Raw genomic sequence first — 18,693 nt, 5'->3', positions numbered from 1 at the left:
CCAAAGGTCAGAACCCAGCCTGTGCTGTTAACTGACTGCACTGCAAAAATGACTCGTCCATAACTCTGGCAGCACTGGGGCTATTCTGTGCGATGGAGTGTCTGGATTACTTACAACTGTCACAAAGGTTCTTTTACGGGCAGCACGGTGGCACAGTGGTTAGCACTGCTGCCTCATGGCGCCGAGGTCCCAGGTTCGATCCTGGCCCTGGGTCACTGTCCATTTGGAGTTTGCACATGTCTGCATGGGTTTTGACCCCACAACCCAAAGATGGGCAGGGTAGGTGGATTGGCTGTGCTAAATTGCCCCTTAATTGGAAAAAATTGAATTGGGTACTCTAAATTGGGTACTTTATTTTTAAAAAAACAAAGGGTCTTTTACTCTGCAGGCTTGCTGAGCCCCAGAGCAATTTACTATTCAGGAGGCTGCTATTTGGCCTATCGAGTCTATGCTGTCTTTCTGCATAGTCCAGTCAGTCCCAAACACTTACTCCGTTCTCGTAGGCCTGCAACTTTATTTCCTTCAAGTACCCATCCAATTTTCTTTTGAAAACATTGTCACGACCTCCAAGACCCTCATGGGCAGCAGATTCCAGGTCATCACGGAGCGCTATGTTCTTCTTCACATCCCCCTGAATCTTTTGCCCTGAACCATATCTGATTCCTCGAGTTCTTGCACCATCAGTTAACGGAACAGCCTTTTCTTTGTCTGTCTTCTCTAAACTAGTCACAATCTTATACACCTCTATCTGTTCTCTTTTTTTTGTATAAATTTAGAGTACCCAATTTTTTTTGTCCAATTAAGGGCAATTTAGTGTGGCCTACCCTGCACATCTTTGACTACACCTACCCTGCACATCTTTGGGACGTCGGGGTGAGATCCACGCAGACACGTGGAGAACGTGCAAACGCCACACGGAGTGACCCGGGGCCAGGGTCGAACCAGGGTCCTCGGTGCAGTGAGGCAGCAGTGCTAACCACTGCACCACCCCAACTCTATCTGATCTCCCTGCTCCAATGTGAAAAGCCCAGCTCCACCAACTAACTTTGGAGCTATACCACTCCTTCCTTTCCCCAATCCCTGGAACCATTCTGATAATCTCCTCTGCACACTCGCAAAGATCTGCACATATTTTCCTAAAGTGTAGTAGGCGGTATTGGATGGAATCCTTTAGTTATGACATAACGAGAGCTTTATAATGGTTCCACATAATGTAACTCAACATGAGACATACTTTCATCGTAAAACTGAAGTACATTACAAAACCATTGAACAGGTTCAAAACAAATCTACAATTGAATATGTTTTGTCAGTCTGTGTACATAGGTTTTGTTTAAAAATAAAGTACACCCTATTTTTTAATACCCAGTTCTAGGAAAATAAATGTGATAAAACAAATAAAAAGATAAACACTCCTTCCATGCAAGACATCAATTTCCACTTCTAACCTTGTACCCTAAAAACTTCTACTCATACAAATTAGGAGTAGAAGGTCAATCGGCTCCTCTAGCCTGAACCGCCATTCAATTAGATCATGATTGATCTGATTGAAATCTCAACCCCGCATTCCTGCCTACACCTGATAACGTTTCACCCCTTGTTAATAAAGAATTTATCGAGCTCTGCCTTAAAAATATTCAAAGACTCTGCTTCCACTATTTTGAGGAAGAGAGATCCAGAGGCTCATTACCCTCAGACAAAATCATTCTTCTCATCTGTCTTCAATTAGTTCTAGTTTCTGCAAAGGAAATCTCCATACTTTTCTAATCAAATTCCCCTCGCAATAAATGATAATATTCTATTAGTTGTCCTTAGAACCCTACATGCAGAAGGAGGCAGTTTGGCCCATCGAGTCTGCACCGGCCCTTGGAAAGAGCACCCTACTTAAGCCCATGCCACCCTATCCCCATACACCAGTAACTCCACCTAAAAGTTTAGGCACAAAGGGGCAATTTAGCTTGGCCAATCCACCTAACCTCCACATCTTTGGGATGCGGGAGGAAACTGGAGTACCTGGATGATACCCACACAGATACGGGGAGAATGTACAAACTCCACACAGTCACCCGAGGCCGGAATTGAACACGGGTTCCTGGAGCTGTGATGCAGCAGTGCTAACCACTGTGCCACCGTGCATCCTAATTACTTGCTGTACATGTATACTAACCTATTGTGATTCTTGCACCAGGACACCCAGATCCCTCTGCACCTCTGAACTCTTATCACTCACCATTCAGATAATAAGCTTTTTATTCTTCCTGCCAAAATGGACAATTACACATTTGAAGATTTGAACATTAGAACATAAGAAATAGGAGCAGGAGTAGGCCATCTGGCCCCTTGAGCCTGCTCCGCCATTCAATAAGATCATGATGTGGAGATGCCGGCGTTGGACTGGGGTGAGCACAGTAAGAAGTCTTACAACACCAGGTTAAAGTCCAACAGGTTTGTTTCAAACACTAGCTTTCGGAGCACTGCTCCTTCCTCAGGTGAATGAAGAGGTATGTTCCAGAAACATATATATAGACAAATTCAAAGATGCAATACAATGCTTTGAATGAGAGCATTTGCAGTTAATTACTGACTGGAAAAGATATAGTTTGAGTACATTAGATGGGTCGTTTTTTGTACAATGTGTGCAGGAGGGTTTCCTGACACAATATGTTGACAGGCCAAAAAGAGGAGAGGCCACATTGGATTTGGTTTTGGGTAATGAACCAGGCCAGGTGTTAGATTTGGAGGTAGGTGAGCACTTTGGGGACAGTGACCACAATTCGGTGACGTTTACGTTAGTGATGGAAAGGGATAAGTATACCCCGCAGGGCAAGAGTTATAGTTGGGGGAAGGGCAATTATGATGCCATTAGACATGACTTGGGGGGGATAGGTTGGAGAAGTAGGCTGCAAGTGTTGGGCACACTGGATATGTGGAGCTTGTTTAAGGAACAGCTACTGCGTGTTCTTGATAAGTACGTAGCGGTCAGGCAGGGAGGAAGGCGTCGAGCGAGGGAACCGTGATTTACCAAAGAAGTGGAATCTCTTGTTAAGAGGAAGAAGGAGGCCTATGTGAAGATGAGGAGTGAAGTTTCAGTTGGGGCGCTTGATAGTTACAAGGTAGCGAGGAAGGATCTAAAGAGAGAGCTAAGACAAGCAAGGAGGGGACATGAGAAGTATTTGGCAGGTAGGATCAAGAAAAACCCAAAAGCTTTCTATAGGTATGTCAGGAATAAAAGAATGACTAGGGTAAGAGTAGGGCCAGTCAAGGACAGGGATGGGAAGTTGTGTGTGGAGTCTGAAGAGATAGGCGAGATACTAAATGAATATTTTTTGTCAGTATTCACTCAGGAAAAAGATAATGTTGTGGAGGAGAATGCTGAGACCCAGGCTATTAGAATAGATGTGATGTGGAGATGCCGGCTTTGGACTGGGGTGAGCACAGTACGAAGTCTTACAACACCAGGTTAAAGTCCAACAGGTTTGTTTCGATGTCACTAGCTTTTGGAGCGCTACTCCTTCCTCAGGTGAATGAAGAGGTCTGTTCCAGAAACACATATATAGACAAATTCAAAGATGCCAAACAATGCTTGGAATGCGAGCATTAGCAGGTGATTAAATCTTTACAGATCCAGAGATGGGGTAACCGCAGGTTAAAGAGGTGTGAATTGTACCAAGCCAGGACAGTTGGTAGGATTTCGTAGGCCAGATGGTGGGGGATGAATGTAATGTGACATGAATCCCAGGTCCCGGTTGAGGCTGCACTCGTGTGTGCGGAACTTGGCTATAAGTTTCTGCTCGGCGATTCTGCGTTGTCGCGGGTCCTGAAGGCCGCCTTGGAGAACGCTTACCCGGAGATCAGAGGCTGAATGCCCTTGACTGCTATTAGACTGTATTAGAATAGATGGCATTGAGGAACGTAGGGAAGAGGTGTTGGCAATTCTGGACAGGCTGAAAATAGATACGTCCCCGGGGCCTGATGGGATTTATCCTAGGATTCTCTGGGAAGCCAGGGAAGAGATTGCTGGGCCTTTGGCTTTGATTTTTATGTCATCATTGGCTACAGGAATAGTGCCAGAGGACTGGAGGATAGCAAATGTGGTCCCTTTGTTCAAGAAGGGGAGTAGAGACAACCCCGGCAACTATAGGCCGGTGAGCCTCACGTCTGTTGTGGGTAAAGTCTTGGAGGGGATTATAAGAGACAAGATTTATAATCATCTAGATAGGAATAATATGATTAGGGATAGTCAGCATGGCTTTGTGAAGGGTAGGTCATGCCTCACAAACCTTATTGAGTTCTTTGAGAAGGTGACTGAACAGGTAGACGAGGGTAGAGCAGTTGATGTGGTGTATATGGATTTCAGTCAAGCGTTTGATAAGGTTCCCCACGGTAGGCTATTGCAGAAAATACGGAGGCTGGGGATTGAGGGTGATTTAGAGATGTGGATCAGAAATTGGCTAGCTGAAAGAAGACAGAGGGTGGTGGTTGATGGGAAATGTTCAGAATGGAGTTCAGTTACAAGTGGCGTACCACAAGGATCTGTTCTGGGGCCGTTGCTGTTTGTCATTTTTATCAATGACCTAGAGGAGGGCGCAGAAGGGTGGGTGAGTAACATTGCAGACGACACTAAAGTCGGTGGTGTTGTCGACAGTGCGGAAGGATGTAGCAGGTTACAGAGGGATATAGATAAGCTGCAGAGCTGGGCTGAGAGTTGGCAATGGAGTTTAATGTAGAGAAGTGTGAGGTGATTCACTTTGGAAGGAATAACAGGAATGCGGAATATTTGGCGAATGGTAAAGTTCTTGGAAGTGTGGATGAGCAGAGGGATTTCGGTGTCCATGTACATAGATCCCTGAAAGTTGCCACCCAGGTTGATAGGGTTGTGAAGAAGGTCTATGGAGTGTTGGCCTTTATTGGTAGAGGGATTCAGTTCCGGAGTCATGAGGTCATGTTGCAGCTGTACAAAACTCTGGTACAGCCGCATTTGGAGTATTGCGTACAGTTCTGGTCACCGCATTATAGGAGGGACGTGGAAGCTTTGGAGCGGGTGCAGAGGAGATTTACAATGATGTTGCCTGGTATGGAGGGAAAATCTTATGAGGAAAGGCTGATGGACTGGAGGTTGATTTCGTTAGAGAGAAGAAGGTTAAGAGGAGACTTAATAGAGGCATACAAAATGAACAGGGGGTTAGATAGGGTGGACCGTGAGAGCCTTCTCCCGCGGATGGAAATGGCTAGCACGAGGGGACATAGACTTAAACTGAGGGGTAATAGATATAGGACAGAGGTCAGAGGTAGGTTCTTTACGCAAAGAGTGGTGAGGCCGTGGAATGCCCTACCTGCAACAGTAGTGAACTCGCCAACATTGAGGGCATTTAAAAGTTTATTGGATAAGCATATGGATGATAATGGCATAGCATAGGTAGATGGCTTTTGTTTTTTGACTTCCCATGTTGGTGCAACATCGTGGGCCGAAGGGCCTGTACTGCGCTGTATCGTTCTTAAGTGTTTACAGATCCAGAGGTAGGGGTAACCCCAGGTTAAAGAGGTGTGAATTGTCTCAAGCCAGGACAGTTGGTAGGATTTTGCAAGCCTAGGCCAGATGGGGGGGGCATTGTCTTGCATCTTTGAATTTGTCTATATATATGTTTCTGGAACATACCTCTTCATTCACCTGAGGAAGCAGTGCTCCGAAAGCTAGTGTTTGAAACAAACCTGTTGGACTTTAACTGGTGTTGTAAGACTTCTTACTATAAGATCATGGCTGATGATTTTGTGGACTCGGCTCCACTTACCCACTGGCTCACCGTAACCTTTTATTCATTTACTGTTCAAAAATCTATTTACCTTTGCCTTAAAAACATGTAATGAGGTAGCCTCAACTGCTTCACTGGGTAGGGAATACCAGATTGACAATCCTTTGCCCGCATTGTACTCCATTTGCAGAGTTGTAACCACTCTCTAAACCTATTTATGTCCATTCATAGCCTCTTTATGTCCTCTTCACAATATACTTTCCTACCTGTGTCATCAACAAATTTGACAACCATGCCTTCAGTCCCTTCAATACTTTTACCTTTCATAAAACCATGTTGAGTCCAGCCGATTGTCTTTAAATTTTCTCAGTATCCTGCTATAACATCTTTAATAATGGTCTCTAACAGAAGTGTGGCAACAATTGCTCTGCATACAAGGACTTTGATTTGCGGAGGTCTTTTTGTTGTCAAACACGTTGCTGTAGTTTGCTGAAAGCTGAACTGGCGCAGCTGATCCAGTGTTGGATTCACTCGATAGTAGCCTTTTGAGAGAGATGGTTGCAATGGTATGGGAAGTGTTCAACATAATCCAGAGTCTCTATTCAACATGTATGAGGGGAGGAATATTTGGCTCTCTAGGTATGGGTTGATATGACATTTGTTTTGGTAACATTCAAGGTCAGGCTGAATTGAAGAGATCAATAAATAGGAGTAAACCACATGGCCTCTAAAGCCTGCTCTGCCTTTCAATACAACTTCTGATCTTGGGTTACAACCCCAATTCTCTGCCTGATTCACCATACCTCCTGATTCCAAGAACAAAAATCTATCCACTCCACCCAGAAATATATTCAACGATGGAGCATCCACAACTCTCTGGGGTAGAAGATTGCAAAGATTCACAATTCGAAATCGTTGACAAAGAAGCTCAATATAAAAAAGGCTCAGGAGGGAAGCCTGAAGAAAGGTGAAAGAGGGAAGATGGCCGCTGTGCCCATTACATTAGACACGTTGGCAGTGGTAATGGCGCAGGAGCTTCATAGGAACATAAGAACTAGGAACAGGAGTAGGCCATCTGGCCCCTCGAGCCTGCTCCGCCATTTAATGAGATCATGGCTGATCTGTGTGGACTCAGCTCCACTCTCCGGCCCGTACACCATATCCCCGAATCCCTTTATTCTTTAGAAAGGCATCTATCTTTTTCTTAAAAACGTTTAAAGAAGGAGCCTCAACTGCTTCACTGGGCAAGGATTCACAACCCTTTGGGTGAAGAAGTTCCTCCGTCCTAAATCTACCTCCCCTTATTTTGAGGCTATGCCCCCTAGTTCTGCTTTCCCCGACCAGTGGAAACAACCTGCCCGCATCTATCCTATCTATTCCCTTCATAATTTTATATGTCTCAATAAGATCTCCCCGCATCCTTCTAAACTCCAATGAGTACAGTCCCAGTCTACTCAACCTCTTGTCAATCTAATCCCCTCAACTCTGGGATCAACCTAGTGAATCTCCTCTGCACTCCCTCCAGTGCCAATATGTCCTTTCTCAGGTAAGGAGACCAAAACTGAACACAATACTCCAGATGCGGCCTCACCAACACCCTATACAATTGCAGCATAACCTCCCTAGTCTTGAACTCCATCCCTCTAGCAATGAAAGACAAAACTCGATTAGCCTTCTTAATCACCTGTTGCACCTGCACACCAACTTTTTGCGACTCGTGCACCAGCACACCCAGGTCCCTCTGCACAGCAGCATGTTTTAACATCTTACCGTTTAAATAATAATCCATTCTGCTGTTATTCCTCCCAAAATGGATAGCCTCACACTTGGCAACATTGAATTCCATCTGCCAGACCCTAGCCCATTCACCTAACCTATCCAAATCCTTCTGCAGACTTCCGGTATCCTCTGTCCTTTTTGCTTTACCACTCATCTTAGTGTCGTCTGCAAACTTTGACACATTGCACTTGGTCCCCAACTCCCTAGTTCAGCAAACAAATGAACAGGCAAGTTTGAGCAGTAGGGCCAGGAAATTAAGGAATCTTTTAAAGCAACTATTGAAGAAGCTTTGGCCTCGATCCGTTAACAGGTGGTGCGAATTTTGAACATGTTGAAGGCACAAGGCGAGTCGCTAAAAGGGGTGGAAGAAGCCTAGTTGGGGCACAAGGTTTGCCTTGGTGGAGGCAGAGTTGCTGTTGGTGACGAAAAGCAATAAAGGCCTGAGAGTTGAAGTGGAGGACCTCGAGTATAGGTCACAGCGGTTAGATCTCAGGTTGGTGGGGCTGCCAGAGGGAGCAGACGGCCCGGAGCAGACCCAGTATTTCTCGAAAATGTTTTCTCGGCCGGTGGGAAGGAATAAAGTGTTTGCCCTTCTGTAATTGGACAGAGCGCTTAGACAAGAGCCAAGACAGAACGAGGCAGTGATAATCCATTACACAATTATCAAAGCAAGGAGGGGGTCCTGGTGTGGGGGAACATATTCGGACCATTGACTGGGACAGAACTATCAAGATATTGGGACTAAATTCACGAGGAGGCATGAAGCCTTTAATAGGACAAAGCCACTTTTTCATAAAAAGGGCGTGTGGTTTGGAGTGGTGTACCTGCCGCATTTCCGGGTTGCAATGGATTTGAACGATCACTTTTTCTGACAAGTCGGAGCAAGCAGAGGACCAACACCAGCGTTAGTTACTTTTTTTTCCTATTCAAATACTTGTAGAAACTCTTACTTTCTGTTTTTATATTGCCAGCTAGCTTTCTCTCTCCCAGACCTTTTTTTTTTTTTAAAATCATTCTTTTCCAGTTCTTAAAATCTGTCCAATTCTATAACCTACCCCTAATCTTTACAGATTTGCCATGCTTCTTTTAAGTTAATACTATCTATGACTTCCTTATTTAGCCACAGATAGTGCATTCATCGCAAATATACACATGTATAAATAGAGAGCCTCTTTAAATAAAAATGTATCTGGACTTCCGGTGGCGGCATGTCGGTGGAAGTCGCAAGTTCGGTAGCTCTTGCCTGCGGCTTAGTTTTAGGAACTTGTGCCCGGTCCCAGGGCAACAGGTGCAGGAAGACATAAGGAAGGAGGAAGATGTCTAAAAACCAGAAGAAAGCAGTCAGGAAGAAGGGGAAAAGTGAAGGTTCACCATCGAGCGAAAGGGTCAGCCCGGCAGCAGGAAAGATGGCGGAGGTTGGATCAGACTATGTGGCGCATTGGGTGGATGTGGTCCTAGAGAGAGGGAGGGGGGGGGGGGGCAGAGGCTGGGGCAAGCAATGGTAGGGTTGTTGGGGGACCGAAGTTTCTGTGATAAGATCGGTAAAGTGATTGAAGAGTACATAGGATTTAACTGTACTGGGGAAGTATCGCATGCGGTGGTATGGGAAACCATGATGGCAGTTGTGAGGGGAGGGGGGGGGGGGGGGGGGGTGCAGGGGGGGGGAGATGATATTGTTTATGTCCAAGTTGGATGAGGAGGAAAGGGAGGAGCGTCAAAGGTTGGTAGAGGAGTAGAGGAGGTTGGAGGTGGACAGGAGGAACACGGGGGATGCTAATCTGACGCTTCTGGACAAGAGGAAGGAGTTCTAGGCTAGTTTTGATCGGGTGTCTATGGGAAAGGCAGTGCACCAACTGAAGCAGATGAGGGGAGCAGTTTATGAACATGGGGAGAAGGTGGGCGCATGTTGGCAAGCCAGCTTCGGAGAGAGGTGGCAGCGAGGGAGATAGTCCAGGTGCGTGATAGGACGGGGAAACTGGTGGTAACTTCGGAATAAATTAATACAGCGTTTGAGGAGTTTTATGAAAGATTGTATAGATTGGAGCCACCGTGGGAGGACCAGGGGGTGAGGGAGCTTCTGCACGAATTGAAGTATCCGAGGCAAGGGGGAGGTAGATAGGGCCAAGTTGGAGGGGTCAGTGGGGGAATAAGAGGTAAAGGAGGCAATTGGGAAGGCGGTAGGGCCAGATGAGTTCCAAGTGTAGTACAAGAAGTTCAAAGACAAGTTGGTGCCGCTGATGGTGGGGATGAATGGTGTGCCAATAGTGGGGGGTGGGACCAAACTTTGGGACAGGGGTTGCAGCACATGATGCAGTGGTTAGCACTGGGACTGCAGTGCTGAGGACCCGGGTTTGAATCTCGGCCCTGGGTCACTGTCCGTGTGGAGTTTGCACATTCTCCCCATGTCTGCGTGGGTTTCACCCCCACAACCCAAAGATGTGTAGGTTAGGTGGATTGGCCACGCTAAATTGCCCCTTAATTGGGAAAAAAATAATTGGGTACTCTTAATTTATAAGACAAAGAAAACTTTGGGACAGGCCTCAATCTCCCTGTTGTTAAAGGAGGACAAGGACCCGATGGAGTGTGGGTCGTATAGGCCCATATCGTTACTGAAAGTAGACGCCAAGATACTGGCGAAGGTACTGATGGCTAGGTTGGAGGGGTGGCTCCCGAAGGTGATGGGGAAGACCAGACCGGTTGTGAAAGGAAGGCAGTTATTCTTGAATGTCAGGTGGTTATTAAATATGATCAAGACGCCGGCCAAGGGAAAGGAGATGGAGGTGGTGGTGGCGCTAGATGCGGAAAAGGCGTTCAATCAGGTGGCGTGGGGGGTACTTGACGATGACCCTCGAGAGATTTGGGATTGGGCCGAGGTTTACGGAGTGGGTACGGCTATTGTATTAGGGAGCCGATGGACAGTGTTTGGACAAATAATATGAGCTAGAGGTCGTTTGCTCTGCACCAGGTAGGGGTGTCCTATCTCCCTCCTGCTATTTGCATTAGCAAGAGAGCCATTAGCCATCACTGTAAGGAGATCGGGACTGTGGATGGGGATGGAACATAGGGTATCTTTGTACGTGGATGATCTAACGTTGTACATTTCAGAGCAGATCACGTTCTCGAGGTGAGAATTTTATGGTGTCCCAACCAGGAGTGGGGGGGGGGCTGTCATTTTGAAGGGCAGCAACCCACTTCAGGTATTTCCGGGTGCAGGTGGCACAGGACTGGGTGGGGGGGCTCCATATGTACAATTTCACTAGCTTGGTGGCGAGGGTGAGGCTGACTTGGCACAGTGGGAGGGACAATCTTCCTGTCATTGGCAAGTCGGGTGCAGGCGATTAAAATGAATGTGTTGCCACAAATTTTGTTTCTGTTCCAGAGCCTACCAGTCTTTTCACCCAAGTCATTTCCAAACCTACTATATTACTTTTGGGCGACAAACAAAGAGAACAGCACTGACAACAGCACTGTTTCCGTCAGCACCTGGAAAGTACTCTGGAAGTCCAGTGGTGGTGGCAACACTGAAGATTTGGAGGCAGCACTTAAGGGTCAAGTGAGATGCCGATTAGGGGGAATCATAGGTTTGAGCCGGGGAGGTTGGACGGGAGATTTTGGAGATGGGAGGAGAGAGGAGGATCAAGGTAATAAAAGATCTGCTCCTGGGGGGAACGTTTCAAAATGCTTTACAGTCAATGAAATATTGTCACTATGATACTGCAGCCAGTTTGTGCACAGTAAACACCCAGAAACCACAGCCAGGTGATCTGTTTTAATGTTGATGAGAGATAAAAACAAAATTCCCAGAAAACAGGGAGAATCACCCTGCAATTAGAGCACAAAATGCTGGACCAGAAGTAGGTCATTTGGCTGCTGTTATTTTTTACTTACACCCAAGAAGGCTTAACGGTCTCATCGGAAAGGTAGTACCTTTGATGGTGCAGTACTGCACTGAAGTGTCAAATTAGAACCCAGATTCAAAGCGAGACTGGGACTTGAAGCTACCTCAAACGAAAGTGCTGTTCGTTGACATAATCACAGAAGAGGCCCTTCGGCCCATCAAGTCTGCACCCGCACATGAGAAACACCCGACCTGCCTTCCTAATCCCATTTGCCAGCACTTAACCCAGAGCCTTGAATGTTATGATGTGCCAAGTACTCATCCAGGTACTTTTTAAAGGATGTAAGGCAACCCGCCTCTGCCACCCTCCCAGGCAGTGCATTCCACAACTGACAATCTCCACCAACTCCCAATTCCGGATCTCTTGACCCCAGGTCACAGATCCCAGACTCTAATCCAGTCTCCCACATATCCTGTTCTCTCATCCGAATCCTAACACAGGGTCCCTGATCTGTAACACGGATCCTGTGTCCCACTCGCGGATCCGGGTGTCCATCTCCGACTCACAGGGTACCAGCCCGCACTCTGACCCCTGTCCGCACTGCTCACAGTGCCAGCTCCCTGTGTGTGTGACTCAGCCTCACTCTCTGTCAGTTTACAACGCTGGCTCCTCATTGTCCGGCTCTCGGCTGCCTGCCCCTGACCTCCTCTCACACTATAACCAGGCGGGGCCTCCCTCCCCCCGGGCAGCCTAGGCCGCTGCGACCTTTAGCCGCCGCCGGTTGGAGAGTGAAGCGGTGTTACCTGAGCCTTCCAGGCAGTTGGACTGTCGGACGGTAAGAAGCTGTGCAACTCGCGGCCCGCCCGCCTCGCTCCGTCCCGGGCGAGCTCACATCGACAGCGGCGCCGCCAGCCTTTTCGCCATCACAACACTGCCCCTCCCCCAGCCCGCCTACCTCACTTCCGCTTGCGCCCACACACGTGACCCGACTCCAGGGGCGTGGCGACAGGTACAGGAAGGTCCAGGTATCTCCACCTGATCCAGAGAAACTGTCCTGGGGCACACTGCCCCCCCCCCCCCCCCCCCCAATTGCACCACCCTGGACAGGGGGGCGGGGCGGGGGGCCACACTCTCCCCATTACACCGCCATGGGTTTCACACTCCCCCCATTACACCGCCATGGGCTTCACTTGCACCACACTGGGGGAGGGGGAGGGATTCACACTCACCCCCCACCCCCCCCATTACAGCGCCATGGGTCAGGGAGAGGGGATTCACTCTCCACCTGCCCCCTTCCCCCACAATGGGTCAGGTGGTTTACACTCCCGACGCCCCTCCCTCTCCATTGCACCGCCATGCGCCAAGGGTTTCACACTCCCAGGAAACAGGGAGTATGAGTAAATTAATATTTTTTGAACTAGAAGGTAGTGACTAGTAGTGACAGGGATCAGTGCTTAGTCCACAGTTATTCACAATATACATCGATAATTTGGATCAGGTAATTAAACGTAATATTTCCAAGTTTGCTGACAACACGAAACTAGGTGGAATTGTGAGTTTTGAGAATGAAATAAAGAGGCTTTAAGGTTGCCTCACAGCACCAAAAACCCGGGTTCGAACCCGGCCCCGAGTAACTGTCAGTGTGGAGTTTGCACATTCTCCCAGTGTCTGCATGGGTCTCACCCCCACAACCCAAAGATATGCAGGGTAGATAGATTGGCCACTCTTTTGAGGTCAACCAACAAAATAGAAGAAAGGAAACAAACTTAGGTACAAAGCAAAAAAGGCCGCCCCTATTAGGGGCATTGATCGAATGTAAAATGAAAACGTAAAATGAAAGGGGTCAATAAAGCACCCCAACCGTTGCGGTGCCCACCAAGCATGGAAGGCCTCAATGGTGTCTGTGAACACTGCATGCTCCCTTTCTCGGGACACCCAGCGGAAAATGTAGCCGTGGAAGAGGGGCAGACAGGCTGGTCGGAGGACCCCCTTGGTCGTCTGCTGCCTGGACCTATAATAATATCAATAACCTTTTATTGTCACAAGTATGAAGTTGCTGTGAAAAGCCCCTAGTCGCCACATTCCGCCGCCTGTTAGGGTAAGCTGGTACGGGAATTGAACCCGCGCTGCTGGCCTTGTTCTGCATCATAAACCAGCTGTCTTGCCCACTGAGCTAATCCAGCCCTACAAATGGTTCTCTTCGCCAGGCCCAGGAGCAGGTTCACAAGGAGCTCCTCTGCCTTTTGTGCCCCTTTCTGCACCGGGTGCCTGTAGATCAGGAGCGTGGGGCTGAAGTGCGAACAAAACCTCAACAAAAGATTTGACAAAAAACTAAAACAGAGGTGCAGCCTATAACACCTAACATGGATGTGGTCCACAGATTCCACAAGGCCGCAAAAATGGCGGTGCAGTCCGTAAACCGGTGCAATCGGTGATTGTACGGCACTGCTGCAGGCAACACCCTCCACCCCAGGTCCACAAGATTTGAGGGGGAAGATTCCTCCATAGAGGGACTTCCACCACCAAACAGCAACAAGGCACGCCATGGCATGTCCGGGCGAAGGGCTAGGGTGAGGTGGTGAATTGAGGGCAGCACGGTAGCCTTGTGGATAGCACAATTGCTTCACAGCTCCAGGGTCCCAGGTTCGATTCCGGCTTGGGTCACTGTCTGTGCGGAGTCTGCACATCCTCCCCGTGTGTGCGTGGGTTTCCTCCGGGTGCTCCGGTTTCCTCCCACAGTCCAAAGCTGTGCAGGTTAGGTGGATTGGCCATGATAAATTGCCCTTAGTGTCCAAAATTGCCCTTAGTGTTGGGTGGGGTTACTGGGTTATGGGGATACGGTGGCGGTGTTGACCTTGGGTAGGGTACTCTTTCCAAGAGCCGGTGCAGACTCGATGGGCCGAATGGCCTCCTTCTGCACTGTAAATTCTATGAAATTCTATGAATGGTGTGCAGCAGCAGGCCATACAGGAAACACCTCCGTGCAGTGCGAGAAGGCACGGAGGGCATTTCCGTGAGGCGGCTAGGATTGTGGGGCACCAGCCCCCGAGGGAGGCGAAACCCACGCAAATACGGGGAGAATGTGCAAACTCCACACGGACAGTGACCCAAAGCCGGGATCAAACCTGGGATCTTGGTGCCGTGAGGCTGCAGGGCTAATCCACTGTGCCACCATGCTGCCCTAGCTTGTGGGGTTTTTCGCATCCAGCAAAGATCCCACATCCCACACCATCCTCAAAGCTCGGGAATGGTAGAGCGGATGAACCAATCCTTGAAAATAGCCTAGCCAAAGCTATATTGCAGGAAGGGAATAATTGGGTATGGGCCCTGCCTGCAAAATTGCTGCGACAAAGAGCCCCCCCCCCCTGCCCCCGGGAACGGGTCTAACCCCTTTTGAGTTAATTACAGGAAGAGCAATGCGCCTCCCGGAGGAGGTGATAACTGGAGGAGCGGAACTTGAGATAAGCAAAGGCACTGTACTCCAATGCATGCAAGATCTGGTGAACTGCCTGCATACCCTTACGGGTCAGGTAATTGCACAGCAACAGCATAGATTGGACCAAACTGACTGGAAAGGATACCCCAGAACTACCGACACCAGGGGATAGGGTCGTGGTCAAACTCATGACAGGTAAAAAGGGACCAGGGGTTTGATGGGAGGAATCCTATGCAGTAATCATCGCTGGACAAATATGTGCCTTAATAGACGAGAAACCCAGTCCAAGGTGGCGGCACTGGACGCAGTTGAAATCATACCCTCATGAGTCATCCCATAATCACAAGGATTGAGAGAACCCTCTGGTGGGTTGGCGAACCTAAGGAGCGGGGGGTAGCCATGGCATTGCCAGCTGCTGCACTTGTAATGGGACTTATCTGGATTTGTCGGGCCACCAGAGTGGCTCAGGATATGGGACTAAGGCCCGGAGAGGATGTATATGAGGAAGGATTGGCAATGATGCGAATGATATAATACTAATTGAGCGCCAGAAGATGTTTGTTTATTCCTACAGGATTCTATTGCGAGCACACCTCAGGATCCCATCTCATCTCTGGCTGCAACCATCAACATCGACCACCTCACCAGGGACGCGGAAGGAGCTGGACATTGCTGAAGCCAAGTCCAGTGATCGCATGTATTCTAATGTCACACGGGTGAGTCGGGATGCTGTTAATGTTATGAGCGATGCAAAGGGGAGGAGTGGTATAGGTTTTTATTATGATGGGACTCAGGATGTATGCACAAACAGGACTCTATATGTCCCTGTGGGGCAGCTTATACAAATTACGTGCAATTCCGAAATACCTGGGCCATATATCAGTTGGGAACCGAGGATCATGGGAGTTACAGGTGATACGGAAAGCTGGGACGCAGGATCTTTGCCCCCAGGCAGGATGACATTGTTTTTAAAATGACCGATCAGGGAACGCTACATGCCATCGGTGGCCCAAATCACTCGATTGTGAAATAGTAAGTTATGGGGGACCGTCTGGTAATTCACTGTATAGATCCCTGCCAGGCACCTAACCGTACTGAAAATCATGAGATGATTATGTGATAGATTAACAGCTTTGTATCGGGGAAGTAAGGTAGGTAGCCAGTCAGCGCAGGAATCTGAGAATCAGGTGGGATATTGTAGGAAGCAAGGACTCCACGGGGTACCAGGCCGAAGCCTACCACCTCCACTGTGACACCGGCGAGCTCTGGCTCGATTACAACCACGAGTCCAAGGACAACCCCCAAGCCCGAATGTGATGAGCATATCACTAGCCACACTGTGGGACACGGGTTAGTTCTGACCCTCACTGATGAATCAGTGACGATAGTATAAGGATATGGACCTGTAAGAGTTATTATTGATGTCACCAACCTACACTTACCAGTCTATTGCTGTGGTCAAAGATTGTTTCTAGCCTTGGAGAGGGGGATATTGCCCCCTTTTGCAGCTTTTTATATTGTTCGTCTTTTTTATTACGCTCTGTTGCCTCAGACGCCGCATTAGGAAATGGCAGACAGACTGTCGCCCCCTAGTTGAAGAGGAACTGTTACAGCTCTTACCTGTTGAGTATTCCACACATCAGCCGGACCCCAACACATTCAGTATGTCTCTTTAATGACCTATTCTTGGGCTAGCCAAGGGCCAACAGGGGGGAATTGAAGGGGGGGGGGGGGCTCAGCTATGATACCTTTTAAAACTGAATAGTTAGCATGCCACTAGAGCAGTTTTACGCAAGTTATTTTATTAAAGATTTAGATGAATTGTAGGACTGAGTAATCATTATTAACCATTAAACATGTATTTTTAGGACATAGCAGTAATAAGTAATCAAATGGGATTTAGGATAGCTAACTTGACCAAAAGGACATTACTTCTGACAGCTTGTCTTTGTGAAACAATTCAGGGTGCTGGTTCTGTTGTTCTGTTTCTCACGAACAGGTTGCTGGGATTGTACACAGCTGTCAGGATGAGGAGCAATCATGCGCTGCTTGCGATTCTATTGGGTGAAGTTTAAACACTGCTTGCAAGTTTAAAAGTAGCAGCTTCAGGGACTGAATCGCGTCCAACTGGGGTGAGCTATTGATTTTTGAATGTTGTATAAGTTCTGTGTTCTGGTCTTTGTTCGGCGAACAGGTCTTGGCAGATATCCAGTTTGTTCTCCGTGTACACGTAACAAGCTTGATTAATTAAGCCAGGTTGTCATGTTTGTTCCTCTCTGTACTGAGTTGAGCCACAGGGAATAACCCCATGTGGAAGCTGACTCAATACATAGGTCTTGAAACCGCTCCTACATCAATATCCAAAAATCTCTTTCAAACAGCAAGTAAGTATCTGGGTCACACTGCCTGAGAGTGTGATGGAGGCAAGTTCAATCGACGCATTCAAAGGATATTTAAGACTGTGCAGGGTTACGACGAGAATGGTACGAAGTTCATTACTCATTCGGAGAGCCGGTGCTGATAAAATGGGCTGAATGGCCTCCTTCACAAGGATGATTCTGAGTTTTGTTTTCAAAGCACCCAAGCAATTTTTTCTAAAATTTAAAGTACACAATTCTTTTTATTTCCAATTAAAGGGAAATTTAGCGTGGCCAGTCCACCCACCTGCACATCTTTGGGTTGTGGGGGTGAAACCCACGCAGACACGGGGAGCATGTGCAAACTCCACACAGACAGTGACCCAGGGCCAGGTTAGAACCCGGGTCCTCGGCACCATGAAGCAGCAGTGCTAACCACTGTGCCACCTGCATCCAAGCAATTCACCTCAATTGCATCATCTCTAATCGGAGAAAGTTTTCCTTTTGGAAATATTAACAATCTTGCATTTATGGCCCCAGTGGTACCATTGGAATCAGAATCACAGAAGGAAGCTATTCGGCCCATCAAGTCTGCACTAATGCTCTGCATCATACCCAGGCCCATGCCTCTGCCATATTCCCATAACCCCACCTAATGTTTGGACACTAAGGGGCAATTTAGCATGGCCATTCCACCTAACCTGCACACCTTTGGACTGTGGGAGGAAACCCACACAGACGCGGAGAGAACGTGCAAACTCCACACACAAAATCACACAAGGCCGGAATTGAACCCAGGTCCCTGTGAGGCAGCGGTGCTAACCACTCAATATATACCCTCTGTCCAACACATTTGTACTTTTTTGTTTAGATCGCTCATCGCTCTCTTGGCTGGTGAAACTGAATTTCTACTTATATTTGAACAGAGAATGGTATAATTTCTATCAAAATAGAACCATAATTACATCAGGATAAAATTTCACATGCAGCAGTCTGAAGATCTTGTGCAATTTAAGTAACATTGGCTGATGTCATTGCCTTTGCTAACCTTTGTTTTTTTCCAACTATCCATTTCCACAAAAGGTGTTATTAGAATCACAGAATTGTCACCGTGCAGGAGGCCATTTGGCCCATCATGTCTGTACCGACTCTCAGAATGAGAAATTCACTGTGCCATTCTCTCCGCAACCATGCACATTCTTCCTTCTCAGATAACTGAGGGGGGAATAGTGTAGAACTTCAAAAGAACATGGGCATTTTGGTGGAATGAGGGGGTTGGTGCGGGTAATGCAGTTGATGTGGACCTCCAAAAGACATTTAGTGCCACACAACAGACTTGTGAACAAGCTCATAGAATAAAAGGGATAGGAGCAAAATAGATAATTTCCTTTTGAATACCTCGATTGAACCCGTCTCCCACCACTCTCAGACAGTGCAATTCAGGCCTTAACCACTCATAGAATCATAGAATTTACAGTGCAGAAGGAGGCCATTTGACCCATCGAGTCTGGAAAGAGCACCCTATTTAACCC

General features: G+C 47.7%; 1 protein-coding gene and 1 long non-coding RNA gene across 4 annotated transcripts in view; one reads left to right on the top strand and one right to left on the bottom strand.

Moving 5' to 3' along the window:
* scyl2 (SCY1 like pseudokinase 2) overlaps window positions 1-12,319 on the bottom strand; it is a 100,060-nt gene extending 87,741 nt beyond the window's left edge. For 2 of the 3 annotated variants that reach the window (XM_072484757.1, XM_072484759.1), the window contains exon 1: window positions 12,172-12,319. The gene's annotated coding sequence lies outside the window, so the exon portion shown is untranslated. The remainder of the gene's footprint in view (window positions 1-12,171) is intronic. The other variant, XM_072484758.1, reaches the window with a different exon arrangement.
* Window positions 12,320-15,386: 3,067 nt separating this feature from the next.
* LOC140395920 (uncharacterized) lies at window positions 15,387-16,930 on the top strand. Its single transcript, XR_011936395.1, has 3 exons — window positions 15,387-15,520; window positions 16,357-16,466; window positions 16,804-16,930. It is a non-coding gene; the product is annotated as an uncharacterized lncRNA (long non-coding RNA).
* Window positions 16,931-18,693: the final 1,763 nt, after the last annotated feature.

The sequence above is a fragment of the Scyliorhinus torazame genome, chromosome 19 (genome assembly GCF_047496885.1).
Source record: "Scyliorhinus torazame isolate Kashiwa2021f chromosome 19, sScyTor2.1, whole genome shotgun sequence".
Taxonomy (NCBI): Eukaryota; Metazoa; Chordata; class Chondrichthyes; order Carcharhiniformes; family Scyliorhinidae; genus Scyliorhinus; species Scyliorhinus torazame.
This window is presented reverse-complemented; position numbering and strand designations above follow the sequence as displayed.